Source organism: Gasterosteus aculeatus, unplaced genomic scaffold, assembly GCF_964276395.1.
Source record: "Gasterosteus aculeatus unplaced genomic scaffold, fGasAcu3.hap1.1 HAP1_SCAFFOLD_63, whole genome shotgun sequence".
Taxonomy (NCBI): domain Eukaryota; kingdom Metazoa; phylum Chordata; class Actinopteri; order Perciformes; family Gasterosteidae; genus Gasterosteus; species Gasterosteus aculeatus.
Genome location: NW_027554918.1, coordinates 24,587 through 47,907, shown reverse-complemented (window position 1 = coordinate 47,907; position 23,321 = coordinate 24,587). Strand labels below are relative to the sequence as shown.

Genomic DNA, 23,321 nt, shown 5'->3' with positions numbered 1-23,321 from the left:
TGGAGATGCTGGGGATTGAACCCAGGACCTCATACATGCAAAGCATGCGCTCTACCACTGAGCTACATCCCCTGCACAACTGCCAAAAATTACTTTGTTTTCGCGTATATAAAGAAAGAAGTGTGAGTAAAAAACAATGAATGGAGACGTTTCCAAGGGAAAACCTAACTAAGAAAACCTAAGAAAAGCTAACTTGGGAAGACTGAATGCATCACTTTAAATAAAAATCCTTGTGAATTTGGAGTTTCAAAGTGGGACTGCACACGTTAAGGTATGAATATCAAAAAATGACTCTGGGGTGGGACCAGAAAGCTCTACAGTCAACTTCGTTGCTGGCAGGACTCGAACCTGCTCGGGGAGACCCCAATGGATTTCTAGTCCATCGCCTTAACCTCTCGGCCACAACAACACATAAAAACTACAAATAAATTGAATTTTGCTAATATCAGACACTGGCTAAGTGGCTTACAAAGACTGCCATGTGAATAATTCTGGAAGTGGCGTATATAAAGACTGCCATGTGAATAATTCTGGAACACACATAATAAGGTAAGGGTGTGGTTTTTACTTGGTAAATTACCGTTGGTGCTTTTTTCCCTTGTTGGACGGTATATTTGATGGCTCCTCTTATCATGACATTTCCCCACGACTTACCTGAAAACCTTTTAAATTTGCGCATAATATCTAATGGAGATGCCGGGGATTGAACCCAGGGCCTCATACATGCTAAGCATGCGCTCTACCACTGAGCTACATCCCCTGCACAAATTCCAAAAATTACTTTGTTTTTGCCTATATAAAGGAAGAAGTGTGAGAAAAAAACAATGAATGGAGACGTTTCCAAGGGAAAACCTACTATGACTGGCAAAAAGCTAACTTGTGAAGACTGAATGCATCACTTTAAATAAAAATCCTTGTGAATTTGGAGTTTCAAAGTGGGACTGCACACGTTAAGGTATGAATATCAAAAAATGACTCTGCGGTGGGACCAGAAAGCTCTACAGTCAACTTCGTTGCTGGCAGGACTCGAACCTGCGCGGGGAGACCCCAATGGATTTCTAGTCCATCGCCTTAACCTCTCGGCCACAACAACACATAAAAACTACAAATAAATTGAATTTTGCTAATATCAGACACTGGCTAAGTGGCTTATACAAAGACTGCCATGTGAATAATTCTGGAAGTGGCGTATATAAAGACTGCCATGTGAATAATTCTGGAACACACATAATAAGGTAAGGGTGTGGTTTTTACTTGCTAAATTACCGTTGGTGCTTTTTTCCCTTGTTGGACGATATATTTGATGGCTCCTCTTATCATGACATTTCCCCACGACTTACCTGAAAACCTTTTAAATTTGCGCATAATATCTAATGGAGATGCTGGGGATTGAACCCAGGACCTCATACATGCAAAGCATGCGCTCTACCACTGAGCTACATCCCATGCACAACTGCCAAAAATTACTTTGTTTTCGCGTATATAAAGGAAGAAGTGTGAGTAAAAAACAATGAATGGAGACGTTTCCAAGGGAAAACCTAACTAAGAAAACCTAAGAAAAGCTAACTTGGGAAGACTGAATGCATCACTTTAAATAAAAATCCTTGTGAATTTGGAGTTTCAAAGTGGGACTGCACACGTTAAGGTATGAATATCAAAAAATGACTCTGCGGTGGGACCAGAAAGCTCTACAGTCAACTTCGTTGCTGGCAGGACTCGAACCTGCGCGGGGAGACCCCAATGGATTTCTAGTCCATCGCCTTAACCTCTCGGCCACAACAACACATAAAAACTACAAATAAATTGAATTTTGCTAATATCAGACACTGGCTAAGTGGCTTATACAAAGACTGCCATGTGAATAATTCTGGAAGTGGCGTATATAAAGACTGCCATGTGAATAATTCTGGAACACACATAATAAGGTAAGGGTGTGGTTTTTACTTGGTAAATTACCGTTGGTGCTTTTTTCCCTTGTTGGACGGTATATTTGATGGCTCCTCTTATCATGACATTTCCCCACGACTTACCTGAAAACCTTTTAAATTTGCGCATAATATCTAATGGAGATGCCGGGGATTGAACCCAGGGCCTCATACATGCTAAGCATGCGCTCAACCACTGAGCTACATCCCCTGCACAAATTCCAAAAATTACTTTGTTTTTGCGTATATAAAGGAAGAAGTGTGAGAAAAAAACAATGAATGGAGACGTTTCCAAGGGAAAACCTACTATGACTGGCAAAAAGCTAACTTGGGAAGACTGAATGCATCACTTTAAATAAAAATCCTTGTGAATTTGGAGCTTCAAAGTGGGACTGCACACGTTAAGGTATGAATATCAAAAAATGACTCTGCGGTGGGACCAGAAAGCTCTACAGTCAACTTCGTTGCTGGCAGGACTCGAACCTGCGCGGGGAGACCCCAATGGATTTCTAGTCCATCGCCTTAACCTCTCGGCCACAACAACACATAAAAGCTAAAAATAAATTGAATTTTGCTAATATCAGACACTGGCTAAGTGGCTTATACAAAGACTGCCATGTGAATAATTCTGGAAGTGGCGTATATAAAGACTGCCATGTGAATAATTCTGGAACACACATAATAGGGTAAGGGTGTGGTTTTTACTTGGTAAATTACCGTTGGTGCTTTTTTTCCTTGTTGGACGGTATATTTGATGGCTCCTCTTATCATGACATTTCCCCACGACTTACCTGAAACACTTATTAAATTTGCGCATAATATCTAATGGAGATGCTGGGGATTGAACCCAGGACCTCATACATGCAAAGCATGCGCTCTACCACTGAGCTACATCCCCTGCACAACTGCCAAAAATGACTTTGTTTTCGCGTATATAAAGGAAGAAGTGTGAGTAAAAAACAATGAATGGAGACGTTTCCAAGGGAAAACCTAACTAAGAAAACCTAAGAAAAGCTAACTTGGGAAGACTGAATGCATCACTTTAAATAAAAATCCTTGTGAATTTGGAGTTTCAAAGTGGGACTGCACACGTTAAGGTATGAATATCAAAAAATGACTCTGGGGTGGGACCAGAAAGCTCTACAGTCAACTTCGTTGCTGGCAGGACTGGAACCTGCGCGGGGAGACCCCAATGGATTTCTAGTCCATCGCCTTAACCTCTCGGCCACAACAACACATAAAAACTAAAAATAAATTGAATTTTGCTAATATCAGACACTGGCTAAGTGGCTTATACAAAGACTGCCATGTGAGTAATTCTGGAAGTGGCGTATATAAAGACTGCCATGTGAATAATTCTGGAACACACATAATAAGGTAAGGGTGTGGTTTTTACTTGGTAAATTACCGTTGGTGCTTTTTTCCCTTGTTGGACGGTATATTTGATGGCTCCTCTTATCATGACATTTCCCCACGACTTACCTGAAACACTTATTAAATTTGCGCATAATATCTAATGGAGATGCTGGGGATTGAACCCAGGACCTCATACATGCAAAGCATGCGCTCTACCACTGAGCTACATCCCCTGCACAACTGCCAAAAATTACTTTGTTTTCGCGTATATAAAGGAAGAAGTGTGAGTAAAAAACAATGAATGGAGACGTTTCCAAGGGAAAACCTAACTAAGAAAACCTAAGAAAAGCTAACTTGGGAAGACTGAATGCATCACTTTAAATAAAAATCCTTGTGAATTTGGAGTTTCAAAGTGGGACTGCACACGTTAAGGTATGAATATCAAAAAATGACTCTGGGGTGGGACCAGAAAGCTCTACAGTCAACTTCGTTGCTGGCAGGACTCGAACCTGCTCGGGGAGACCCCAATGGATTTCTAGTCCATCGCCTTAACCTCTCGGCCACAACAACACATAAAAACTAAAAATAAATTGAATTTTGCTAATATCAGACACTGGCTAAGTGGCTTATACAAAGACTGCCATGTGAATAATTCTGGAAGTGGCGTATATAAAGACTGCCATGTGAATAATTCTGGAACACACATAATAAGGTAAGGGTGTGGTTTTTACTTGGTAAATTACCGTTGGTGCTTTTTTCCCTTGTTGGACGGTATATTTGATGGCTCCTCTTATCATGACATTTCCCCACGACTTACCTGAAACACTTATTAAATTTGCGCATAATATCTAATGGAGATGCTGGGGATTGAACCCAGGACCTCATACATGCAAAGCATGCGCTCTACCACTGAGCTACATCCCCTGCACAACTGCCAAAAATTACTTTGTTTTCGCGTATATAAAGGAAGAAGTGTGAGTAAAAAACAATGAATGGAGACGTTTCCAAGGGAAAACCTACTATGACTGGCAAAAAGCTAACTTGTGAAGACTGAATGCATCACTTTAAATAAAAATCCTTGTGAATTTGGAGTTTCAAAGTGGGACTGCACACGTTAAGGTATGAATATCAAAAAATGACTCTGCGGTGGGACCAGAAAGCTCTACAGTCAACTTCGTTGCTGGCAGGACTCGAACCTGCGCGGGGACACCCCAATGGATTTCTAGTCCATCGCCTTAACCTCTCGGCCACAACAACACATAAAAGCTAAAAATAAATTGAATTTTGCTAATATCAGACACTGGCTAAGTGGCTTATACAAAGACTGCCATGTGAATAATTCTGGAAGTGGCGTATATAAAGACTGCCATGTGAATAATTCTGGAACACACATAATAGGGTAAGGGTGTGGTTTTTACTTGGTAAATTACCGTTGGTGCTTTTTTTCCTTGTTGGACGGTATATTTGATGGCTCCTCTTATCATGACATTTCCCCACGACTTACCTGAAACACTTATAAAATTTGCGCATAATATCTAATGGAGATGCTGGGGATTGAACCCAGGACCTCATACATGCAAAGCATGCGCTCTACCACTGAGCTACATCCCCTGCACAACTGCCAAAAATGACTTTGTTTTCGCGTATATAAAGGAAGAAGTGTGAGTAAAAAACAATGAATGGAGACGTTTCCAAGGGAAAACCTAACTAAGAAAACCTAAGAAAAGCTAACTTGGGAAGACTGAATGCATCACTTTAAATAAAAATCCTTGTGAATTTGGAGTTTCAAAGTGGGACTGCACACGTTAAGGTATGAATATCAAAAAATGACTCTGGGGTGGGACCAGAAAGCTCTACAGTCAACTTCGTTGCTGGCAGGACTGGAACCTGCGCGGGGAGACCCCAATGGATTTCTAGTCCATCGCCTTAACCTCTCGGCCACAACAACACATAAAAACTACAAATAAATTGAATTTTGCTAATATCAGACACTGGCTAAGTGGCTTATACAAAGACTGCCATGTGAATAATTCTGGAAGTGGCGTATATAAAGACTGCCATGTGAATAATTCTGGAACACACATAATAAGGTAAGGGTGTGGTTTTTACTTGGTAAATTACCGTTGGTGCTTTTTTCCCTTGTTGGACGGTATATTTGATGGCTCCTCTTATCATGACATTTCCCCACGACTTACCTGAAACACTTATTAAATTTGCGCATAATATCTAATGGAGATGCTGGGGATTGAACCCAGGACCTCATACATGCAAAGCATGCGCTCTACCACTGAGCTACATCCCCTGCACAACTGCCAAAAATGACTTTGTTTTCGCGTATATAAAGGAAGAAGTGTGAGTAAAAAACAATGAATGGAGACGTTTCCAAGGGAAAACCTAACTAAGAAAACCTAAGAAAAGCTAACTTGGGAAGACTGAATGCATCACTTTAAATAAAAATCCATGTGAATTTGGAGTTTCAAAGTGGGACTGCACACGTTAAGGTATGAATATCAAAAAATGACTCTGCGGTGGGACCAGAAAGCTCTACAGTCAACTTCGTTGCTGGCAGGACTCGAACCTGCGCGGGGAGACCCCAATGGATTTCTAGTCCATCGCCTAAACCTCTCGGCCACAACAACACATAAAAACTAAAAATAAATTGAATTTTGCTAATATCAGACACTGGCTAAGTGGCTTATACAAAGACTGCCATGTGAATAATTCTGGAAGTGGCGTATATAAAGACTGCCATGTGAATAATTCTGGAACACACATAATAGGGTAAGGGTGTGGTTTTTACTTGGTAAATTACCGTTGGTGCTTTTTTTCCTTGTTGGACGGTATATTTGATGGCTCCTCTTATCATGACATTTCCCCACGACTTACCTGAAAACCTTTTAAATTTGCGCATAATATCTAATGGAGATGCCGGGGATTGAACCCAGGACCTCATACATGCTAAGCATGCGCTCTACCACTGAGCTACATCCCCTGCACAACTGCCAAAAATTACTTTATTTTCGCTTATATCAAGGAAGAAGTGTGAGAAAAAAACAATGAATGGAGACGTTTCCAAGGGAAAACCTACTATGACTGGCAAAAAGCTAACTTGGGAAGACTGAATGCATCACTTTAAATAAAAATCCTTGTGAATTTGGAGTTTCAAAGTGGGACTGCACACGTTAAGGTATGAATATCAAAAAATGCCTCTGCGGTGGGACCAGAAAGCTCTACAGTCAACTTCGTTGCTGGCAGGACTCGAACCTGCGCGGGGAGACCCCAATGGATTTCTAGTCCATCGCCTTAACCTCTCGGCCACAACAACACATAAAAACTAAAAATAAATTGAATTTTGCTAATATCAGACACTGGCTAAGTGGCTTATACAAAGACTGCCATGTGAATAATTCTGGAAGTGGCGTATATAAAGACTGCCATGTGAATAATTCTGGAACACACATAATAAGGTAAGGGTGTGGTTTTTACTTGGTAAATTACCGTTGGTGCTTTTTTCCCTTGTTGGACGGTATATTTGATGGCTCCTCTTATCATGACATTTCCCCACGACTTACCTGAAACACTTATTAAATTTGCGCATAATATCTAATGGAGATGCCGGGGATTGAACCCAGGACCTCATACATGCTAAGCATGCGCTCTACCACTGAGCTACATCCCCTGCACAAATTCCAAAAATTACTTTGTTTTTGCCTATATAAAGGAAGAAGTGTGAGAAAAAAACAATGAATGGAGACGTTTCCAAGGGAAAACCTACTATGACTGGCAAAAAGCTAACTTGTGAAGACTGAATGCATCACTTTAAATAAAAATCCTTGTGAATTTGGAGTTTCAAAGTGGGACTGCACACGTTAAGGTATGAATATCAAAAAATGACTCTGCGGTGGGACCAGAAAGCTCTACAGTCAACTTCGTTGCTGGCAGGACTCGAACCTGCGCGGGGAGACCCCAATGGATTTCTAGTCCATCGCCTTAACCTCTCGGCCACAACAACACATAAAAACTACAAATAAATTGAATTTTGCTAATATCAGACACTGGCTAAGTGGCTTATACAAAGACTGCCATGTGAATAATTCTGGATGTGGCGTATATAAAGACTGCCATGTGAATAATTCTGGAACACACATAATAAGGTAAGGGTGTGGTTTTTACTTGGTAAATTAACGTTGGTGCTTTTTTCCCTTGTTGGACGGTATATTTGATGGCTCCTCTTATCATGACATTTCCCCACGACTTACCTGAAACACTTATTAAATTTGCGCATAATATCTAATGGAGATGCCGGGGATTGAACCCAGGACCTCATACATGCTAAGCATGCGCTCTACCACTGAGCTACATCCCCTGCACAAATTCCAAAAATTACTTTGTTTTTGCCTATATAAAGGAAGAAGTGTGAGTAAAAAACAATGAATGGAGACGTTTCCAAGGGAAAACCTAACTAAGAAAACCTAAGAAAAGCTAACTTGGGAAGACTGAATGCATCACTTTAAATAAAAATCCTTGTGAATTTGGAGTTTCAAAGTGGGACTGCACACGTTAAGGTATGAATATCAAAAAATGACTCTGGGGTGGGACCAGAAAGCTCTACAGTCAACTTCGTTGCTGGCAGGACTCGAACCTGCGCGGGGAGACCCCAATGGATTTCTAGTCCATCGCCTTAACCTCTCGGCCACAACAACGGATAAAAACTGGATAAATTGACTTTTGCCAATATCAGACACTGGCTAAGTGGCGTATATAAAGACTGCCATGTGAATAATTCTGGAACACACATAATAAGGTAAGGGTGTGGTTTTTACTTGGTAAATTACCGTTGGTGCTTTTTTCCCTTGTTGGACGGTATATTTGATGGCTCCTCTTATCATGACATTTCCCCACGACTTACCTGAAACACTTATTAAATTTGCGCATAATATCTAATGGAGATGCCGGGGATTGAACCCAGGACCTCATACATGCTAAGCATGCGCTCTACCACTGAGCTACATCCCCTGCACAAATTCCAAAAATTACTTTGTTTTTGCCTATATAAAGGAAGAAGTGTGAGAAAAAAACAATGAATGGAGACGTTTCCAAGGGAAAACCTACTATGACTGGCAAAAAGCTAACTTGTGAAGACTGAATGCATCACTTTAAATAAAAATCCTTGTGAATTTGGAGTTTCAAAGTGGGACTGCACACGTTAAGGTATGAATATCAAAAAATGACTCTGCGGTGGGACCAGAAAGCTCTACAGTCAACTTCATTGCTGGCAGGACTCGAACCTGCGCGGGGAGACCCCAATGGATTTCTAGTCCATCGCCTTAACCTCTCGGCCACAACAACACATAAAAACTAAAAGTAAGTAGAATTTTGCTAATATCAGACACTGGCTAAGTGGCTTATATAAAGACTGCCATGTGAATAATTCTGGAAGTGGCGTATATAAAGACTGCCATGTGAATGATTCTGGAACACACATAATAAGGTAAGGGTGTGGTTTTTACTTGGTAAATTACCGTTGGTGCTTTTTTCCCTTGTTGGACGGTATATTTGATGGCTCCTCTTATCATGACATTTCCCCACGACTTACCTGAAAACCTTTTAAATTTGCGCATAATATCTAATGGAGATGCCGGGGATTGAACCCAGGACCTCATACATGCAAAGCATGCGCTCTACCACTGAGCTACATCCCCTGCACAACTGCCAAAAATTACTTTATTTTCGCTTATATCAAGGAAGAAGTGTGAGAAAAAAACAATGAATGGAGACGTTTCCAAGGGAAAACCTACTATGACTGGCAAAAAGCTAACTTGGGAAGACTGAATGCATCACTTTAAATAAAAATCCTTGTGAATTTGGAGTTTCAAAGTGGGACTGCACACGTTAAGGTATGAATATCAAAAAATGCCTCTGCGGTGGGACCAGAAAGCTCTACAGTCAACTTCGTTGCTGGCAGGACTCGAACCTGCGCGGGGAGACCCCAATGGATTTCTAGTCCATCGCCTTAACCTCTCGGCCACAACAACACATAAAAACTAAAAATAAATTGAATTTTGCTAATATCAGACACTGGCTAAGTGGCTTATACAAAGACTGCCATGTGAATAATTCTGGAAGTGGCGTATATAAAGACTGCCATGTGAATAATTCTGGAACACACATAATAAGGTAAGGGTGTGGTTTTTACTTGGTAAATTACCGTTGGTGCTTTTTTCCCTTGTTGGACGGTATATTTGATGGCTCCTCTTATCATGACATTTCCCCACGACTTACCTGAAACACTTATTAAATTTGCGCATAATATCTAATGGAGATGCCGGGGATTGAACCCAGGACCTCATACATGCTAAGCATGCGCTCTACCACTGAGCTACATCCCCTGCACAAATTCCAAAAATTACTTTGTTTTTGCGTATATAAAGGAAGAAGTGTGAGAAAAAAACAATGAATGGAGACGTTTCCAAGGGAAAACCTACTATGACTGGCAAAAAGCTAACTTGTGAAGACTGAATGCATCACTTTAAATAAAAATCCTTGTGAATTTGGAGTTTCAAAGTGGGACTGCACACGTTAAGGTATGAATATCAAAAAATGACTCTGCGGTGGGACCAGAAAGCTCTACAGTCAACTTCGTTGCTGGCAGGACTCGAACCTGCGCGGGGAGACCCCAATGGATTTCTAGTCCATCGCCTTAACCTCTCGGCCACAACAACACATAAAAACTACAAATAAATTGAATTTTGCTAATATCAGACACTGGCTAAGTGGCTTATACAAAGACTGCCATGTGAATAATTCTGGATGTGGCGTATATAAAGACTGCCATGTGAATAATTCTGGAACACACATAATAAGGTAAGGGTGTGGTTTTTACTTGGTAAATTAACGTTGGTGCTTTTTTCCCTTGTTGGACGGTATATTTGATGGCTCCTCTTATCATGACATTTCCCCACGACTTACCTGAAACACTTATTAAATTTGCGCATAATATCTAATGGAGATGCCGGGGATTGAACCCAGGACCTCATACATGCTAAGCATGCGCTCTACCACTGAGCTACATCCCCTGCACAAATTCCAAAAATTACTTTGTTTTTGCCTATATAAAGGAAGAAGTGTGAGAAAAAAACAATGAATGGAGACGTTTCCAAGGGAAAACCTACTATGACTGGCAAAAAGCTAACTTGTGAAGACTGAATGCATCACTTTAAATAAAAATCCTTGTGAATTTGGAGTTTCAAAGTGGGACTGCACACGTTAAGGTATGAATATCAAAAAATGACTCTGCGGTGGGACCAGAAAGCTCTACAGTCAACTTCATTGCTGGCAGGACTCGAACCTGCGCGGGGAGACCCCAATGGATTTCTAGTCCATCGCCTTAACCTCTCGGCCACAACAACACATAAAAACTAAAAGTAAGTAGAATTTTGCTAATATCAGACACTGGCTAAGTGGCTTATATAAAGACTGCCATGTGAATAATTCTGGAAGTGGCGTATATAAAGACTGCCATGTGAATGATTCTGGAACACACATAATAAGGTAAGGGTGTGGTTTTTACTTGGTAAATTACCGTTGGTGCTTTTTTCCCTTGTTGGACGGTATATTTGATGGCTCCTCTTATCATGACATTTCCCCACGACTTACCTGAAAACCTTTTAAATTTGCGCATAATATCTAATGGAGATGCCGGGGATTGAACCCAGGACCTCATACATGCAAAGCATGCGCTCTACCACTGAGCTACATCCCCTGCACAACTGCCAAAAATTACTTTATTTTCGCTTATATCAAGGAAGAAGTGTGAGAAAAAAACAATGAATGGAGACGTTTCCAAGGGAAAACCTACTATGACTGGCAAAAAGCTAACTTGGGAAGACTGAATGCATCACTTTAAATAAAAATCCTTGTGAATTTGGAGTTTCAAAGTGGGACTGCACACGTTAAGGTATGAATATCAAAAAATGCCTCTGCGGTGGGACCAGAAAGCTCTACAGTCAACTTCGTTGCTGGCAGGACTCGAACCTGCGCGGGGAGACCCCAATGGATTTCTAGTCCATCGCCTTAACCTCTCGGCCACAACAACACATAAAAACTAAAAATAAATTGAATTTTGCTAATATCAGACACTGGCTAAGTGGCTTATACAAAGACTGCCATGTGAATAATTCTGGAAGTGGCGTATATAAAGACTGCCATGTGAATAATTCTGGAACACACATAATAAGGTAAGGGTGTGGTTTTTACTTGGTAAATTACCGTTGGTGCTTTTTTCCCTTGTTGGACGGTATATTTGATGGCTCCTCTTATCATGACATTTCCCCACGACTTACCTGAAACACTTATTAAATTTGCGCATAATATCTAATGGAGATGCCGGGGATTGAACCCAGGACCTCATACATGCTAAGCATGCGCTCTACCACTGAGCTACATCCCCTGCACAAATTCCAAAAATTACTTTGTTTTTGCGTATATAAAGGAAGAAGTGTGAGAAAAAAACAATGAATGGAGACGTTTCCAAGGGAAAACCTACTATGACTGGCAAAAAGCTAACTTGTGAAGACTGAATGCATCACTTTAAATAAAAATCCTTGTGAATTTGGAGTTTCAAAGTGGGACTGCACACGTTAAGGTATGAATATCAAAAAATGACTCTGCGGTGGGACCAGAAAGCTCTACAGTCAACTTCGTTGCTGGCAGGACTCGAACCTGCGCGGGGAGACCCCAATGGATTTCTAGTCCATCGCCTTAACCTCTCGGCCACAACAACACATAAAAACTACAAATAAATTGAATTTTGCTAATATCAGACACTGGCTAAGTGGCTTATACAAAGACTGCCATGTGAATAATTCTGGATGTGGCGTATATAAAGACTGCCATGTGAATAATTCTGGAACACACATAATAAGGTAAGGGTGTGGTTTTTACTTGGTAAATTAACGTTGGTGCTTTTTTCCCTTGTTGGACGGTATATTTGATGGCTCCTCTTATCATGACATTTCCCCACGACTTACCTGAAACACTTATTAAATTTGCGCATAATATCTAATGGAGATGCTGGGGATTGAACCCAGGACCTCATACATGCAAAGCATGCGCTCTACCACTGAGCTACATCCCCTGCACAACTGCCAAAAATTACTTTGTTTTCGCGTATATAAAGGAAGAAGTGTGAGTAAAAAACAATGAATGGAGACGTTTCCAAGGGAAAACCTAACTAAGAAAACCTAAGAAAAGCTAACTTGGGAAGACTGAATGCATCACTTTAAATAAAAATCCTTGTGAATTTGGAGTTTCAAAGTGGGACTGCACACGTTAAGGTATGAATATCAAAAAATGACTCTGGGGTGGGACCAGAAAGCTCTACAGTCAACTTCGTTGCTGGCAGGACTCGAACCTGCGCGGGGAGACCCCAATGGATTTCTAGTCCATCGCCTTAACCTCTCGGCCACAACAACGGATAAAAACTGGATAAATTGACTTTTGCCAATATCAGACACTGGCTAAGTGGCGTATATAAAGACTGCCATGTGAATAATTCTGGAACACACATAATAAGGTAAGGGTGTGGTTTTTACTTGGTAAATTACCGTTGGTGCTTTTTTCCCTTGTTGGACGGTATATTTGATGGCTCCTCTTATCATGACATTTCCCCACGACTTACCTGAAAACCTTTTAAATTTGCGCATAATATCTAATGGAGATGCCGGGGATTGAACCCAGGACCTCATACATGCTAAGCATGCGCTCTACCACTGAGCTACATCCCCTGCACAAATTCCAAAAATTACTTTGTTTTTGCCTATATAAAGGAAGAAGTGTGAGAAAAAAAACAATGAATGGAGACGTTTCCAAGGGAAAACCTACTATGACTGGCAAAAAGCTAACTTGTGAAGACTGAATGCATCACTTTAAATAAAAATCCTTGTGAATATGGAGTTTCAAAGTGGGACTGCACACGTTAAGGTATGAATATCAAAAAATGACTCTGGGGTGGGACCAGAAAGCTCTACAGTCATCTTCGTTGCTGGCAGGACTCGAACCTGCGCGGGGAGACCCCAATGGATTTCTAGTCCATCGCCTTAACCTCTCGGCCACAACAACGCATAAAAACTCGATAAATTGACTTTTGCCAATATCAGACACTGGCTAAGTGGCGTATATAAAGACTGCCATGTGAATAATTCTGGAACACACATAATAAGGTAAGGGTGTGGTTTTTACTTGGTAAATTACCGTTGGTGCTTTTTTCCCTTGTTGAACGGTATATTTGATGGCTCCTCTTATCATGACATTTCCCCACGACTTACCTGAAAACCTTTTAAATTTGCGCATAATATCTAATGGAGATGCCAGGGATTGAACCCAGGGCCTCATACATGCTAAGCATGCGCTCTACCACTGAGCTACATCCCCTGCACAAATTCCAAAAATTACTTGTTTTTTGCGTATATAAAGGACCAGAAAGCTCTACAGTCAACTTCGTTGCTGGCAGGACTCGAACCTGCGCGGGGAGACCCCAATGGATTTCTAGTCCATCGCCTTAACCTCTCGGCCACAACAACACATAAAAACTACAAATAAATTGAATTTTGCTAATATCAGACACTGGCTAAGTGGCTTATACAAAGACTGCCATGTGAATAATTCTGGAAGTGGCGTATATAAAGACTGCCATGTGAATAATTCTGGAACACACATAATAGGGTAAGGGTGTGGTTTTTACTTGGTAAATTACCGTTGGTGCTTTTTTTCCTTGTTGGACGGTATATTTGATGGCTCCTCTTATCATGACATTTCCCCACGACTTACCTGAAAACCTTTTAAATTTGCGCATAATATCTAATGGAGATGCCGGGGATTGAACCCAGGGCCTCATACATGCTAAGCATGCGCTCTACCACTGAGCTACATCCCCTGCACAAATTCCAAAAATTACTTTGTTTTTGCCTATATAAAGGAAGAAGTGTGAGAAAAAAACAATGAATGGAGACGTTTCCAAGGGAAAACCTACTATGACTGGCAAAAAGCTAACTTGGGAAGACTGAATGCATCACTTTAAATAAAAATCCTTGTGAATTTGGAGTTTCAAAGTGGGACTGCACACGTTAAGGTATGAATATCAAAAAATGACTCTGCGGTGGGACCAGAAAGCTCTACAGTCAACTTCGTTGCTGGCAGGACTCGAACCTGCGCGGGGAGACCCCAATGGATTTCTAGTCCATCGCCTTAACCTCTCGGCCACAACAACACATAAAAACTAAAAATAAATTGAATTTTGCTAATATCAGACACTGGCTAAGTGGCTTATACAAAGACTGCCATGTGAATAATTCTGGAAGTGGCGTATATAAAGACTGCCATGTGAATAATTCTGGAACACACATAATAAGGTAAGGGTGTGGTTTTTACTTGGTAAATTACCGTTGGTGCTTTTTTCCCTTGTTGGACGGTATATTTGATGGCTCCTCTTATCATGACATTTCCCCACGACTTACCTGAAACACTTATTAAATTTGCGCATAATATCTAATGGAGATGCCGGGGATTGAACCCAGGACCTCATACATGCTAAGCATGCGCTCTACCACTGAGCTACATCCCCTGCACAAATTCCAAAAATTACTTTGTTTTTGCCTATATAAAGGAAGAAGTGTGAGTAAAAAACAATGAATGGAGACGTTTCCAAGGGAAAACCTAACTAAGAAAACCTAAGAAAAGCTAACTTGGGAAGACTGAATGCATCACTTTAAATAAAAATCCTTGTGAATTTGGAGTTTCAAAGTGGGACTGCACACGTTAAGGTATGAATATCAAAAAATGACTCTGGGGTGGGACCAGAAAGCTCTACAGTCAACTTCGTTGCTGGCAGGACTCGAACCTGCGCGGGGAGACCCCAATGGATTTCTAGTCCATCGCCTTAACCTCTCGGCCACAACAACGGATAAAAACTGGATAAATTGACTTTTGCCAATATCAGACACTGGCTAAGTGGCGTATATAAAGACTGCCATGTGAATAATTCTGGAACACACATAATAAGGTAAGGGTGTGGTTTTTACTTGGTAAATTACCGTTGGTGCTTTTTTCCCTTGTTGGACGGTATATTTGATGGCTCCTCTTATCATGACATTTCCCCACGACTTACCTGAAACACTTATTAAATTTGCGCATAATATCTAATGGAGATGCCGGGGATTGAACCCAGGACCTCATACATGCTAAGCATGCGCTCTACCACTGAGCTACATCCCCTGCACAAATTCCAAAAATTACTTTGTTTTTGCCTATATAAAGGAAGAAGTGTGAGAAAAAAACAATGAATGGAGACGTTTCCAAGGGAAAACCTACTATGACTGGCAAAAAGCTAACTTGTGAAGACTGAATGCATCACTTTAAATAAAAATCCTTGTGAATTTGGAGTTTCAAAGTGGGACTGCACACGTTAAGGTATGAATATCAAAAAATGACTCTGCGGTGGGACCAGAAAGCTCTACAGTCAACTTCGTTGCTGGCAGGACTCGAACCTGCGCGGGGAGACCCCAATGGATTTCTAGTCCATCGCCTTAACCTCTCGGCCACAACAACACATAAAAACTACAAATAAATTGAATTTTGCTAATATCAGACACTGGCTAAGTGGCTTATACAAAGACTGCCATGTGAATAATTCTGGATGTGGCGTATATAAAGACTGCCATGTGAATAATTCTGGAACACACATAATAAGGTAAGGGTGTGGTTTTTACTTGGTAAATTACCGTTGGTGCTTTTTTCCCTTGTTGGACGGTATATTTGATGGCTCCTCTTATCATGACATTTCCCCACGACTTACCTGAAACACTTATTAAATTTGCGCATAATATCTAATGGAGATGCTGGGGATTGAACCCAGGACCTCATACATGCAAAGCATGCGCTCTACCACTGAGCTACATCCCCTGCACAACTGCCAAAAATTACTTTGTTTTCGCGTATATAAAGGAAGAAGTGTGAGTAAAAAACAATGAATGGAGACGTTTCCAAGGGAAAACCTAACTAAGAAAACCTAAGAAAAGCTAACTTGGGAAGACTGAATGCATCACTTTAAATAAAAATCCTTGTGAATTTGGAGTTTCAAAGTGGGACTGCACACGTTAAGGTATGAATATCAAAAAATGACTCTGCGGTGGGACCAGAAAGCTCTACAGTCAACTTCATTGCTGGCAGGACTCGAACCTGCGCGGGGAGACCCCAATGGATTTCTAGTCCATCGCCTTAACCTCTCGGCCACAACAACACATAAAAACTAAAAGTAAGTAGAATTTTGCTAATATCAGACACTGGCTAAGTGGCTTATATAAAGACTGCCATGTGAATAATTCTGGAAGTGGCGTATATAAAGACTGCCATGTGAATAATTCTGGAACACACATAATAAGGTAAGGGTGTGGTTTTTACTTGGTAAATTACCGTTGGTGCTTTTTTCCCTTGTTGGACGGTATATTTGATGGCTCCTCTTATCATGACATTTCCCCACGACTTACCTGAAAACCTTTTAAATTTGCGCATAATATCTAATGGAGATGCCGGGGATTGAACCCAGGACCTCATACATGCAAAGCATGCGCTCTACCACTGAGCTACATCCCCTGCACAACTGCCAAAAATTACTTTATTTTCGCTTATATCAAGGAAGAAGTGTGAGAAAAAAACAATGAATGGAGACGTTTCCAAGGGAAAACCTACTATGACTGGCAAAAAGCTAACTTGTGAAGACTGAATGCATCACTTTAAATAAAAATCCTTGTGAATTTGGAGTTTCAAAGTGGGACTGCACACGTTAAGGTATGAATATCAAAAAATGACTCTGCGGTGGGACCAGAAAGCTCTACAGTCAACTTCGTTGCTGGCAGGACTCGAACCTGCGCGGGGAGACCCCAATGGATTTCTAGTCCATCGCCTAAACCTCTCGGCCACAACAACACATAAAAACTAAAAATAAATTGAATTTTGCTAATATCAGACACTGGCTAAGTGGCTTATACAAAGACTGCCATGTGAATAATTCTGGAAGTGGCGTATATAAAGACTGCCATGTGAATAATTCTGGAACACACATAATAGGGTAAGGGTGTGGTTTTTACTTGGTAAATTACCGTTGGTGCTTTTTTTCCTTGTTGGACGGTATATTTGATGGCTCCTCTTATCATGACATTTCCCCACGACTTACCTGAAAACCTTTTAAATTTGCGCATAATATCTAATGGAGATGCCGGGGATTGAACCCAGGACCTCATACATGCTAAGCATGCGCTCTACCACTGAGCTACATCCCCTGCACAACTGCCAAAAATGACTTTGTTTTCGCGTATATAAAGGAAGAAGTGTGAGTAAAAAACAATGAATGGAGACGTTTCCAAGGGAAAACCTAACTAAGAAAACCTAAGAAAAGCTAACTTGGGAAGACTGAATGCATCACTTTAAATAAAAATCCATGTGAATTTGGAGTTTCAAAGTGGGACTGCACACGTTAAGGTATGAATATCAAAAAATGACTCTGCGGTGGGACCAGAAAGCTCTTCAGTCAACTTCGTTGCTGGCAGGACTCAAACCTGCGCGGGGAGACCCCAATGGCTTTCTAGTCCATTGCCTTAACCTCTCGGCCACAACAACGCATAAAAACTGGATAAATTGACTTTTGCCAATATCAGACACTGGCTAAGTGGCGTATATAAAGACTGCCATGTGAATAATTCTGGAACACACATAATAAGGTAAGGGTGTGGTTTTTACTTGGTAAATTACCGTTGGTGCTTTTTTTCCTTGTTGGACGGTATATTTGATGGCTCCTCTTATCATGACATTTCCCCACGACTTACCTGAAAACCTTTTAAATTTGCGCATAATATCTAATGGAGATGCCGGGGATTGAACCCAGGACCTCATACATGCTAAGCATGCGCTCTACCACTGAGCTACATCCCCTGCACAAATTCCAAAAATTACTTTGTTTTTGCCTATATAAAGGAAGAAGTGTGAGAAAAAAACAATGAATGGAGACGTTTCCAAGGGAAAACCTACTATGACTGGCAAAAAGCTAACTTGTGAAGACTGAATGCATCACTTTAAATAAAAATCCTTGTGAATTTGGAGTTTCAAAGTGGGACTGCACACGTTAAGGTATGAATATCAAAAAATGACTCTGCGGTGGGACCAGAAAGCTCTACAGTCAACTTCATTGCTGGCAGGACTCGAACCTGCGCGGGGAGACCCCAATGGATTTCTAGTCCATCGCCTTAACCTCTCGGCCACAACAACACATAAAAACTAAAAGTAAGTAGAATTTTGCTAATATCAGACACTGGCTAAGTGGCTTATATAAAGACTGCCATGTGAATAATTCTGGAAGTGGCGTATATAAAGACTGCCATGTGAATGATTCTGGAACACACATAATAAGGTAAGGGTGTGGTTTTTACTTGGTAAATTACCGTTGGTGCTTTTTTCCCTTGTTGGACGGTATATTTGATGGCTCCTCTTATCATGACATTTCCCCACGACTTACCTGAAAACCTTTTAAATTTGCGCATAATATCTAATGGAGATGCCGGGGATTGAACCCAGGACCTCATACATGCAAAGCATGCGCTCTACCACTGAGCTACATCCCCTGCACAACTGCCAAAAATTACTTTATTTTCGCTTATATCAAGGAAGAAGTGTGAGAAAAAAACAATGAATGGAGACGTTTCCAAGGGAAAACCTACTATGACTGGCAAAAAGCTAACTTGGGAAGACTGAATGCATCACTTTAAATAAAAATCCTTGTGAATTTGGAGTTTCAAAGTGGGACTGCACACGTTAAGGTATGAATATCAAAAAATGCCTCTGCGGTGGGACCAGAAAGCTCTACAGTCAACTTCGTTGCTGGCAGGACTCGAACCTGCGCGGGGAGACCCCAATGGATTTCTAGTCCATCGCCTTAACCTCTCGGCCACAACAACACATAAAAACTAAAAATAAATTGAATTTTGCTAATATCAGACACTGGCTAAGTGGCTTATACAAAGACTGCCATGTGAATAATTCTGGAAGTGGCGTATATAAAGACTGCCATGTGAATAATTCTGGAACACACATAATAAGGTAAGGGTGTGGTTTTTACTTGGTAAATTACCGTTGGTGCTTTTTTCCCTTGTTGGACGGTATATTTGATGGCTCCTCTTATCATGACATTTCCCCACGACTTACCTGAAACACTTATTAAATTTGCGCATAATATCTAATGGAGATGCCGGGGATTGAACCCAGGACCTCATACATGCTAAGCATGCGCTCTACCACTGAGCTACATCCCCTGCACAAATTCCAAAAATTACTTTGTTTTTGCCTATATAAAGGAAGAAGTGTGAGAAAAAAACAATGAATGGAGACGTTTCCAAGGGAAAACCTACTATGACTGGCAAAAAGCTAACTTGTGAAGACTGAATGCATCACTTTAAATAAAAATCCTTGTGAATTTGGAGTTTCAAAGTGGGACTGCACACGTTAAGGTATGAATATCAAAAAATGACTCTGCGGTGGGACCAGAAAGCTCTACAGTCAACTTCGTTGCTGGCAGGACTCGAACCTGCGCGGGGAGACCCCAATGGATTTCTAGTCCATCGCCTTAACCTCTCGGCCACAACAACACATAAAAACTACAAATAAATTGAATTTTGCTAATATCAGACACTGGCTAAGTGGCTTATACAAAGACTGCCATGTGAATAATTCTGGATGTGGCGTATATAAAGACTGCCATGTGAATAATTCTGGAACACACATAATAAGGTAAGGGTGTGGTTTTTACTTGGTAAATTAACGTTGGTGCTTTTTTCCCTTGTTGGACGGTATATTTGATGGCTCCTCTTATCATGACATTTCCCCACGACTTACCTGAAACACTTATTAAATTTGCGCATAATATCTAATGGAGATGCTGGGGATTGAACCCAGGACCTCATACATGCAAAGCATGCGCTCTACCACTGAGCTACATCCCCTGCACAACTGCCAAAAATTACTTTGTTTTCGCGTATATAAAGGAAGAAGTGTGAGTAAAAAACAATGAATGGAGACGTTTCCAAGGGAAAACCTAACTAAGAAAACCTAAGAAAAGCTAACTTGGGAAGACTGAATGCATCACTTTAAATAAAAATCCTTGTGAATTTGGAGTTTCAAAGTGGGACTGCACACGTTAAGGTATGAATATCAAAAAATGACTCTGGGGTGGGACCAGAAAGCTCTACAGTCAACTTCGTTGCTGGCAGGACTCGAACCTGCGCGGGGAGACCCCAATGGATTTCTAGTCCATCGCCTTAACCTCTCGGCCACAACAACGGATAAAAACTGGATAAATTGACTTTTGCCAATATCAGACACTGGCTAAGTGGCGTATATAAAGACTGCCATGTGAATAATTCTGGAACACACATAATAAGGTAAGGGTGTGGTTTTTACTTGGTAAATTACCGTTGGTGCTTTTTTCCCTTGTTGGACGGTATATTTGATGGCTCCTCTTATCATGACATTTCCCCACGACTTACCTGAAAACCTTTTAAATTTGCGCATAATATCTAATGGAGATGCCGGGGATTGAACCCAGGACCTCATACATGCTAAGCATGCGCTCTACCACTGAGCTACATCCCCTGCACAAATTCCAAAAATTACTTTGTTTTTGCCTATATAAAGGAAGAAGTGTGAGAAAAAAAACAATGAATGGAGACGTTTCCAAGGGAAAACCTACTATGACTGGCAAAAAGCTAACTTGTGAAGACTGAATGCATCACTTTAAATAAAAATCCTTGTGAATATGGAGTTTCAAAGTGGGACTGCACACGTTAAGGTATGAATATCAAAAAATGACTCTGGGGTGGGACCAGAAAGCTCTACAGTCATCTTCGTTGCTGGCAGGACTCGAACCTGCGCGGGGAGACCCCAATGGATTTCTAGTCCATCGCCTTAACCTCTCGGCCACAACAACGCATAAAAACTCGATAAATTGACTTTTGCCAATATCAGACACTGGCTAAGTGGCGTATATAAAGACTGCCATGTGAATAATTCTGGAACACACATAATAAGGTAAGGGTGTGGTTTTTACTTGGTAAATTACCGTTGGTGCTTTTTTCCCTTGTTGAACGGTATATTTGATGGCTCCTCTTATCATGACATTTCCCCACGACTTACCTGAAAACCTTTTAAATTTGCGCATAATATCTAATGGAGATGCCAGGGATTGAACCCAGGGCCTCATACATGCTAAGCATGCGCTCTACCACTGAGCTACATCCCCTGCACAAATTCCAAAAATTACTTGTTTTTTGCGTATATAAAGGACCAGAAAGCTCTACAGTCAACTTCGTTGCTGGCAGGACTCGAACCTGCGCGGGGAGACCCCAATGGATTTCTAGTCCATCGCCTTAACCTCTCGGCCACAACAACACATAAAAACTACAAATAAATTGAATTTTGCTAATATCAGACACTGGCTAAGTGGCTTATACAAAGACTGCCATGTGAATAATTCTGGAAGTGGCGTATATAAAGACTGCCATGTGAATAATTCTGGAACACACATAATAGGGTAAGGGTGTGGTTTTTACTTGGTAAATTACCGTTGGTGCTTTTTTTCCTTGTTGGACGGTATATTTGATGGCTCCTCTTATCATGACATTTCCCCACGACTTACCTGAAAACCTTTTAAATTTGCGCATAATATCTAATGGAGATGCCGGGGATTGAACCCAGGACCTCATACATGCTAAGCATGCGCTCTACCACTGAGCTACATCCCCTGCACAAATTCCAAAAATTACTTTGTTTTTGCCTATATAAAGGAAGAAGTGTGAGAAAAAAACAATGAATGGAGACGTTTCCAAGGGAAAACCTACTATGACTGGCAAAAAGCTAACTTGTGAAGACTGAATGCATCACTTTAAATAAAAATCCTTGTGAATTTGGAGTTTCAAAGTGGGACTGCACACGTTAAGGTATGAATATCAAAAAATGACTCTGCGGTGGGACCAGAAAGCTCTACAGTCAACTTCGTTGCTGGCAGGACTCGAACCTGCGCGGGGAGACCCCAATGGATTTCTAGTCCATCGCCTTAACCTCTCGGCCACAACAACGCATAAAAACTCGATAAATTGACTTTTGCCAATATCAGACACTGGCTAAGTGGCGTATATAAAGACTGCCATGTGAATAATTCTGGAACACACATAATAAGGTAAGGGTGTGGTTTTTACTTGGTAAATTACCGTTGGTGCTTTTTTCCCTTGTTGAACGGTATATTTGATGGCTCCTCTTATCATGACATTTCCCCACGACTTACCTGAAAACCTTTTAAATTTGCGCATAATATCTAATGGAGATGCCAGGGATTGAACCCAGGGCCTCATACATGCTAAGCATGCGCTCTACCACTGAGCTACATCCCCTGCACAAATTCCAAAAATTACTTGTTTTTTGCGTATATAAAGGAAGAAGTGTGAGAAAAAAACAATGAATGGAGACGTTTCCAAGGGAAAACCTACTATGACTGGCAAAAAGCTAACTTGGGAAGACTGAATGCATCACTTTAAATAAAAATCCTTGTGAATTTGGAGCTTCAAAGTGGGACTGCACACGTTAAGGTATGAATATCAAAAAATGACTCTGCGGTGGGACCAGAAAGCTCTACAGTCAACTTCGTTGCTGGCAGGACTCGAACCTGCGCGGGGAGACCCCAATGGATTTCTAGTCCATCGCCTTAACCTCTCGGCCACAACAACACATAAAAACTAAAAATAAATTGAATTTTGCTAATATCAGACATTGGCTAAGTGGCTTATACAAAGACTGCCATGTGAATAATTCTGGAAGTGGCGTATATAAAGACTGCCATGTGAATAATTCTGGAACACACATAATAGGGTAAGGGTGTGGTTTTTACTTGGTAAATTACCGTTGGTGCTTTTTTTCCTTGTTGGACGGTATATTTGATGGCTCCTCTTA

General features: G+C 40.9%; 57 non-coding genes across 57 annotated transcripts; all 57 read right to left on the bottom strand.

Moving 5' to 3' along the window:
• Window positions 1-72, bottom strand: trnaa-ugc (transfer RNA alanine (anticodon UGC)). The gene has a single exon. It is a non-coding gene; the product is annotated as a tRNA-Ala (tRNA).
• Window positions 73-688: 616 nt separating this feature from the next.
• On the bottom strand, window positions 689-760 carry trnaa-agc (transfer RNA alanine (anticodon AGC)). Its single transcript has one exon. It is a non-coding gene; the product is annotated as a tRNA-Ala (tRNA).
• A 251-nt stretch (window positions 761-1,011) lies between these two features.
• Window positions 1,012-1,093, bottom strand: trnas-aga (transfer RNA serine (anticodon AGA)). The gene has a single exon. It is a non-coding gene; the product is annotated as a tRNA-Ser (tRNA).
• A 608-nt stretch (window positions 1,094-1,701) lies between these two features.
• On the bottom strand, window positions 1,702-1,783 carry trnas-aga (transfer RNA serine (anticodon AGA)). Its single transcript has one exon. It is a non-coding gene; the product is annotated as a tRNA-Ser (tRNA).
• Window positions 1,784-2,064: 281 nt separating this feature from the next.
• On the bottom strand, window positions 2,065-2,136 carry trnaa-agc (transfer RNA alanine (anticodon AGC)). The gene has a single exon. It is a non-coding gene; the product is annotated as a tRNA-Ala (tRNA).
• A 251-nt stretch (window positions 2,137-2,387) lies between these two features.
• Window positions 2,388-2,469, bottom strand: trnas-aga (transfer RNA serine (anticodon AGA)). The gene has a single exon. It is a non-coding gene; the product is annotated as a tRNA-Ser (tRNA).
• A 282-nt stretch (window positions 2,470-2,751) lies between these two features.
• Window positions 2,752-2,823, bottom strand: trnaa-ugc (transfer RNA alanine (anticodon UGC)). Its single transcript has one exon. It is a non-coding gene; the product is annotated as a tRNA-Ala (tRNA).
• Window positions 2,824-3,442: 619 nt separating this feature from the next.
• On the bottom strand, window positions 3,443-3,514 carry trnaa-ugc (transfer RNA alanine (anticodon UGC)). Its single transcript has one exon. It is a non-coding gene; the product is annotated as a tRNA-Ala (tRNA).
• A 619-nt stretch (window positions 3,515-4,133) lies between these two features.
• On the bottom strand, window positions 4,134-4,205 carry trnaa-ugc (transfer RNA alanine (anticodon UGC)). The gene has a single exon. It is a non-coding gene; the product is annotated as a tRNA-Ala (tRNA).
• A 615-nt stretch (window positions 4,206-4,820) lies between these two features.
• trnaa-ugc (transfer RNA alanine (anticodon UGC)) lies at window positions 4,821-4,892 on the bottom strand. Its single transcript has one exon. It is a non-coding gene; the product is annotated as a tRNA-Ala (tRNA).
• A 619-nt stretch (window positions 4,893-5,511) lies between these two features.
• trnaa-ugc (transfer RNA alanine (anticodon UGC)) lies at window positions 5,512-5,583 on the bottom strand. The gene has a single exon. It is a non-coding gene; the product is annotated as a tRNA-Ala (tRNA).
• Window positions 5,584-6,201: 618 nt separating this feature from the next.
• Window positions 6,202-6,273, bottom strand: trnaa-agc (transfer RNA alanine (anticodon AGC)). Its single transcript has one exon. It is a non-coding gene; the product is annotated as a tRNA-Ala (tRNA).
• Window positions 6,274-6,524: 251 nt separating this feature from the next.
• On the bottom strand, window positions 6,525-6,606 carry trnas-aga (transfer RNA serine (anticodon AGA)). The gene has a single exon. It is a non-coding gene; the product is annotated as a tRNA-Ser (tRNA).
• Window positions 6,607-6,888: 282 nt separating this feature from the next.
• Window positions 6,889-6,960, bottom strand: trnaa-agc (transfer RNA alanine (anticodon AGC)). Its single transcript has one exon. It is a non-coding gene; the product is annotated as a tRNA-Ala (tRNA).
• A 251-nt stretch (window positions 6,961-7,211) lies between these two features.
• On the bottom strand, window positions 7,212-7,293 carry trnas-aga (transfer RNA serine (anticodon AGA)). The gene has a single exon. It is a non-coding gene; the product is annotated as a tRNA-Ser (tRNA).
• Window positions 7,294-7,575: 282 nt separating this feature from the next.
• Window positions 7,576-7,647, bottom strand: trnaa-agc (transfer RNA alanine (anticodon AGC)). Its single transcript has one exon. It is a non-coding gene; the product is annotated as a tRNA-Ala (tRNA).
• Window positions 7,648-7,902: 255 nt separating this feature from the next.
• On the bottom strand, window positions 7,903-7,984 carry trnas-aga (transfer RNA serine (anticodon AGA)). The gene has a single exon. It is a non-coding gene; the product is annotated as a tRNA-Ser (tRNA).
• Window positions 7,985-8,225: 241 nt separating this feature from the next.
• Window positions 8,226-8,297, bottom strand: trnaa-agc (transfer RNA alanine (anticodon AGC)). Its single transcript has one exon. It is a non-coding gene; the product is annotated as a tRNA-Ala (tRNA).
• Window positions 8,298-8,911: 614 nt separating this feature from the next.
• Window positions 8,912-8,983, bottom strand: trnaa-ugc (transfer RNA alanine (anticodon UGC)). Its single transcript has one exon. It is a non-coding gene; the product is annotated as a tRNA-Ala (tRNA).
• A 251-nt stretch (window positions 8,984-9,234) lies between these two features.
• On the bottom strand, window positions 9,235-9,316 carry trnas-aga (transfer RNA serine (anticodon AGA)). Its single transcript has one exon. It is a non-coding gene; the product is annotated as a tRNA-Ser (tRNA).
• A 282-nt stretch (window positions 9,317-9,598) lies between these two features.
• trnaa-agc (transfer RNA alanine (anticodon AGC)) lies at window positions 9,599-9,670 on the bottom strand. The gene has a single exon. It is a non-coding gene; the product is annotated as a tRNA-Ala (tRNA).
• Window positions 9,671-9,921: 251 nt separating this feature from the next.
• trnas-aga (transfer RNA serine (anticodon AGA)) lies at window positions 9,922-10,003 on the bottom strand. Its single transcript has one exon. It is a non-coding gene; the product is annotated as a tRNA-Ser (tRNA).
• A 282-nt stretch (window positions 10,004-10,285) lies between these two features.
• On the bottom strand, window positions 10,286-10,357 carry trnaa-agc (transfer RNA alanine (anticodon AGC)). The gene has a single exon. It is a non-coding gene; the product is annotated as a tRNA-Ala (tRNA).
• Window positions 10,358-10,971: 614 nt separating this feature from the next.
• Window positions 10,972-11,043, bottom strand: trnaa-ugc (transfer RNA alanine (anticodon UGC)). The gene has a single exon. It is a non-coding gene; the product is annotated as a tRNA-Ala (tRNA).
• Window positions 11,044-11,294: 251 nt separating this feature from the next.
• Window positions 11,295-11,376, bottom strand: trnas-aga (transfer RNA serine (anticodon AGA)). Its single transcript has one exon. It is a non-coding gene; the product is annotated as a tRNA-Ser (tRNA).
• Window positions 11,377-11,658: 282 nt separating this feature from the next.
• On the bottom strand, window positions 11,659-11,730 carry trnaa-agc (transfer RNA alanine (anticodon AGC)). The gene has a single exon. It is a non-coding gene; the product is annotated as a tRNA-Ala (tRNA).
• A 251-nt stretch (window positions 11,731-11,981) lies between these two features.
• On the bottom strand, window positions 11,982-12,063 carry trnas-aga (transfer RNA serine (anticodon AGA)). The gene has a single exon. It is a non-coding gene; the product is annotated as a tRNA-Ser (tRNA).
• A 282-nt stretch (window positions 12,064-12,345) lies between these two features.
• trnaa-ugc (transfer RNA alanine (anticodon UGC)) lies at window positions 12,346-12,417 on the bottom strand. Its single transcript has one exon. It is a non-coding gene; the product is annotated as a tRNA-Ala (tRNA).
• A 255-nt stretch (window positions 12,418-12,672) lies between these two features.
• On the bottom strand, window positions 12,673-12,754 carry trnas-aga (transfer RNA serine (anticodon AGA)). Its single transcript has one exon. It is a non-coding gene; the product is annotated as a tRNA-Ser (tRNA).
• A 240-nt stretch (window positions 12,755-12,994) lies between these two features.
• trnaa-agc (transfer RNA alanine (anticodon AGC)) lies at window positions 12,995-13,066 on the bottom strand. Its single transcript has one exon. It is a non-coding gene; the product is annotated as a tRNA-Ala (tRNA).
• A 252-nt stretch (window positions 13,067-13,318) lies between these two features.
• On the bottom strand, window positions 13,319-13,400 carry trnas-aga (transfer RNA serine (anticodon AGA)). Its single transcript has one exon. It is a non-coding gene; the product is annotated as a tRNA-Ser (tRNA).
• A 240-nt stretch (window positions 13,401-13,640) lies between these two features.
• trnaa-agc (transfer RNA alanine (anticodon AGC)) lies at window positions 13,641-13,712 on the bottom strand. Its single transcript has one exon. It is a non-coding gene; the product is annotated as a tRNA-Ala (tRNA).
• Window positions 13,713-13,779: 67 nt separating this feature from the next.
• trnas-aga (transfer RNA serine (anticodon AGA)) lies at window positions 13,780-13,861 on the bottom strand. The gene has a single exon. It is a non-coding gene; the product is annotated as a tRNA-Ser (tRNA).
• Window positions 13,862-14,142: 281 nt separating this feature from the next.
• trnaa-agc (transfer RNA alanine (anticodon AGC)) lies at window positions 14,143-14,214 on the bottom strand. Its single transcript has one exon. It is a non-coding gene; the product is annotated as a tRNA-Ala (tRNA).
• A 251-nt stretch (window positions 14,215-14,465) lies between these two features.
• Window positions 14,466-14,547, bottom strand: trnas-aga (transfer RNA serine (anticodon AGA)). Its single transcript has one exon. It is a non-coding gene; the product is annotated as a tRNA-Ser (tRNA).
• Window positions 14,548-14,829: 282 nt separating this feature from the next.
• On the bottom strand, window positions 14,830-14,901 carry trnaa-agc (transfer RNA alanine (anticodon AGC)). Its single transcript has one exon. It is a non-coding gene; the product is annotated as a tRNA-Ala (tRNA).
• A 255-nt stretch (window positions 14,902-15,156) lies between these two features.
• trnas-aga (transfer RNA serine (anticodon AGA)) lies at window positions 15,157-15,238 on the bottom strand. Its single transcript has one exon. It is a non-coding gene; the product is annotated as a tRNA-Ser (tRNA).
• A 241-nt stretch (window positions 15,239-15,479) lies between these two features.
• Window positions 15,480-15,551, bottom strand: trnaa-agc (transfer RNA alanine (anticodon AGC)). Its single transcript has one exon. It is a non-coding gene; the product is annotated as a tRNA-Ala (tRNA).
• A 251-nt stretch (window positions 15,552-15,802) lies between these two features.
• Window positions 15,803-15,884, bottom strand: trnas-aga (transfer RNA serine (anticodon AGA)). The gene has a single exon. It is a non-coding gene; the product is annotated as a tRNA-Ser (tRNA).
• Window positions 15,885-16,166: 282 nt separating this feature from the next.
• trnaa-ugc (transfer RNA alanine (anticodon UGC)) lies at window positions 16,167-16,238 on the bottom strand. Its single transcript has one exon. It is a non-coding gene; the product is annotated as a tRNA-Ala (tRNA).
• A 618-nt stretch (window positions 16,239-16,856) lies between these two features.
• On the bottom strand, window positions 16,857-16,928 carry trnaa-ugc (transfer RNA alanine (anticodon UGC)). Its single transcript has one exon. It is a non-coding gene; the product is annotated as a tRNA-Ala (tRNA).
• Window positions 16,929-17,542: 614 nt separating this feature from the next.
• trnaa-agc (transfer RNA alanine (anticodon AGC)) lies at window positions 17,543-17,614 on the bottom strand. The gene has a single exon. It is a non-coding gene; the product is annotated as a tRNA-Ala (tRNA).
• Window positions 17,615-18,191: 577 nt separating this feature from the next.
• Window positions 18,192-18,263, bottom strand: trnaa-agc (transfer RNA alanine (anticodon AGC)). The gene has a single exon. It is a non-coding gene; the product is annotated as a tRNA-Ala (tRNA).
• Window positions 18,264-18,877: 614 nt separating this feature from the next.
• On the bottom strand, window positions 18,878-18,949 carry trnaa-ugc (transfer RNA alanine (anticodon UGC)). The gene has a single exon. It is a non-coding gene; the product is annotated as a tRNA-Ala (tRNA).
• Window positions 18,950-19,200: 251 nt separating this feature from the next.
• trnas-aga (transfer RNA serine (anticodon AGA)) lies at window positions 19,201-19,282 on the bottom strand. The gene has a single exon. It is a non-coding gene; the product is annotated as a tRNA-Ser (tRNA).
• Window positions 19,283-19,564: 282 nt separating this feature from the next.
• Window positions 19,565-19,636, bottom strand: trnaa-agc (transfer RNA alanine (anticodon AGC)). Its single transcript has one exon. It is a non-coding gene; the product is annotated as a tRNA-Ala (tRNA).
• A 251-nt stretch (window positions 19,637-19,887) lies between these two features.
• Window positions 19,888-19,969, bottom strand: trnas-aga (transfer RNA serine (anticodon AGA)). Its single transcript has one exon. It is a non-coding gene; the product is annotated as a tRNA-Ser (tRNA).
• A 282-nt stretch (window positions 19,970-20,251) lies between these two features.
• trnaa-ugc (transfer RNA alanine (anticodon UGC)) lies at window positions 20,252-20,323 on the bottom strand. Its single transcript has one exon. It is a non-coding gene; the product is annotated as a tRNA-Ala (tRNA).
• A 255-nt stretch (window positions 20,324-20,578) lies between these two features.
• Window positions 20,579-20,660, bottom strand: trnas-aga (transfer RNA serine (anticodon AGA)). The gene has a single exon. It is a non-coding gene; the product is annotated as a tRNA-Ser (tRNA).
• Window positions 20,661-20,900: 240 nt separating this feature from the next.
• On the bottom strand, window positions 20,901-20,972 carry trnaa-agc (transfer RNA alanine (anticodon AGC)). The gene has a single exon. It is a non-coding gene; the product is annotated as a tRNA-Ala (tRNA).
• A 252-nt stretch (window positions 20,973-21,224) lies between these two features.
• Window positions 21,225-21,306, bottom strand: trnas-aga (transfer RNA serine (anticodon AGA)). Its single transcript has one exon. It is a non-coding gene; the product is annotated as a tRNA-Ser (tRNA).
• Window positions 21,307-21,546: 240 nt separating this feature from the next.
• Window positions 21,547-21,618, bottom strand: trnaa-agc (transfer RNA alanine (anticodon AGC)). The gene has a single exon. It is a non-coding gene; the product is annotated as a tRNA-Ala (tRNA).
• Window positions 21,619-21,685: 67 nt separating this feature from the next.
• trnas-aga (transfer RNA serine (anticodon AGA)) lies at window positions 21,686-21,767 on the bottom strand. The gene has a single exon. It is a non-coding gene; the product is annotated as a tRNA-Ser (tRNA).
• A 281-nt stretch (window positions 21,768-22,048) lies between these two features.
• On the bottom strand, window positions 22,049-22,120 carry trnaa-agc (transfer RNA alanine (anticodon AGC)). The gene has a single exon. It is a non-coding gene; the product is annotated as a tRNA-Ala (tRNA).
• A 251-nt stretch (window positions 22,121-22,371) lies between these two features.
• Window positions 22,372-22,453, bottom strand: trnas-aga (transfer RNA serine (anticodon AGA)). The gene has a single exon. It is a non-coding gene; the product is annotated as a tRNA-Ser (tRNA).
• A 240-nt stretch (window positions 22,454-22,693) lies between these two features.
• Window positions 22,694-22,765, bottom strand: trnaa-agc (transfer RNA alanine (anticodon AGC)). Its single transcript has one exon. It is a non-coding gene; the product is annotated as a tRNA-Ala (tRNA).
• Window positions 22,766-23,016: 251 nt separating this feature from the next.
• Window positions 23,017-23,098, bottom strand: trnas-aga (transfer RNA serine (anticodon AGA)). The gene has a single exon. It is a non-coding gene; the product is annotated as a tRNA-Ser (tRNA).
• Between the last annotated feature and the right edge of the window lie 223 nt (window positions 23,099-23,321).